Genomic DNA, 1811 nt, shown 5'->3' with positions numbered 1-1811 from the left:
GGGTGCATCTCTTGTGAAATATAAAAGAGTTAAATTAAGCAAGTGATCAGAGGAGAGATGAGGTACAATATACCAGTATATGCCAAGACACATGCAAAGAAAACCGAAGATGAAGAGATAAGGCCCCTCCTCCAGAGCCAACAGAGAGCAAATGCCTTCCTCTAGGGCTAGTGCTCTGAATTTGGACTTCTAGCCTCCTGTTTTGTGACAAAATAAACTTCTGTTGGTTAAAGCCACTGACTTGTAGCATTTCTGTTATCGTGGCACTAGATAACTAAAACGACCCCTCCTAATGGGGGCCAAAAACGGAACAATCCTTTCTTGACAGGCTAGGGACCTTGCATTTGCACTGTAGGCTACAGCCACCTCATTTCCATAGTCTGTTGACCAATTCCTGCAAGATGCATACATATAACAGGGGGCAGGGCAGGGCCAGACGAAAAGTATCAAACTCATTTGGTAACAGCTTACCCAGGATATGCCCATCCACCTGGACAGAAGTAACGAATCCTCTAGGTAGGAAACAAGGGAAGGTACCTCCTCACGGTTAAGGGGGACAGTCTCTCAAGGTGTTTTTCCAAAGAACCAAGGCAAAGGACACATAAAGGAAGTCATTTCACCAGAGTCATTTCTTTCGTTTTTCTTCCTGTGTGTTGTTATTGTTGAGAATATACACAGTAAAACATACACCAGTTCAGCAGTTTCTACATGTGCCCTTTAGTGACACTGATTACATTCTTCCATATCTGTGCCAGAAGTCCTGGGGTGACACTGTGGTTGAATGCACCAGACAGCAAAGTCGTTTGAACTGCAAGCTTGGTGGTTCAAGCTCACCAGCTGCTCCTTGGAAATCCTATACAGGGTCCCTATGGGTTGGAGTGGACTCAATGGCACTTAACAACAACAACAACATATCTGTGAAGAGTCCCACTCTCATTTCTGAGTTACCCCTCCTACATTACAGTCACAGCTCTCTAAGGACCTAGCTAATCTTTTGAGCTGCTGTTGTCAATTTGATCCTGTATGTTGTTGTTATTGTTAAGTGAGATGGTTCACAGCGACCCCATATAGGGTTTCCAAGGAGCAGCTGGTGGGTTTAAACTACCCATCTCTCAGTCAATAGTTCAGTGCTTATCCTACAGCACCACAGCAGGACTCCTTGATAAATAGTTCTTAAAAGAGCATAATGCTCAAGGCAGCCAATTTTTACTAGTTTGACTTTAAGAAGACTTCAGGGGAGATTTTAGTTTTAAGGTTTAAAGATGATCTCAGCAATAGTTTCACGATTCCATCCAATCTTCATGACTCTAAGAAGTTTGGAGACTACAAGAATGTGAAATCACAGAGGGTTTTTTAAACTTTTACTGTTTCTCAGGATCACAGGACTGAGGTTAAAAAAAGGGAACATTCTCTGTTTTTCTCCAATATAATCTGAGCTGAAGAATGTATACCATTTTCAAACCTGCCTCATCAAACAACAAACAGCAATCACCATTCAGGACTGGGGCTGAACTCAACCCCAAGGCTCTGTTTTCAGCCAAACAACAGAGAGATTTCTAATGTGAACTAGGGAGGGACATGTTGTTGCTAAGTGCCATCAAGTAGATTCTGACTTATAATGACCCTGTATGGGGTTTCCATGGAGCAGTTGGTGGATTGAACTTCAAACCATGCCGTTAGTGTTGTTGTTAAGTGCCATTGAGTGGGTTCCCACCCATAGGGACCCTGGACATTGTTTCCAAGAAGCGATTGATGAACTTGAACTGCCAACCTTCTGGTTCAAACTGACTTTGCAATCCTGTGCATTAGCC

This window comes from Chrysochloris asiatica, unplaced genomic scaffold (assembly GCF_000296735.1).
Source record: "Chrysochloris asiatica unplaced genomic scaffold, ChrAsi1.0 scaffold00806, whole genome shotgun sequence".
Classification (NCBI taxonomy): Eukaryota; Metazoa; Chordata; class Mammalia; order Afrosoricida; family Chrysochloridae; genus Chrysochloris; species Chrysochloris asiatica.
The sequence above is the reverse complement of the archived record's forward strand: the minus strand, read 5'-3'. Positions refer to the sequence as shown.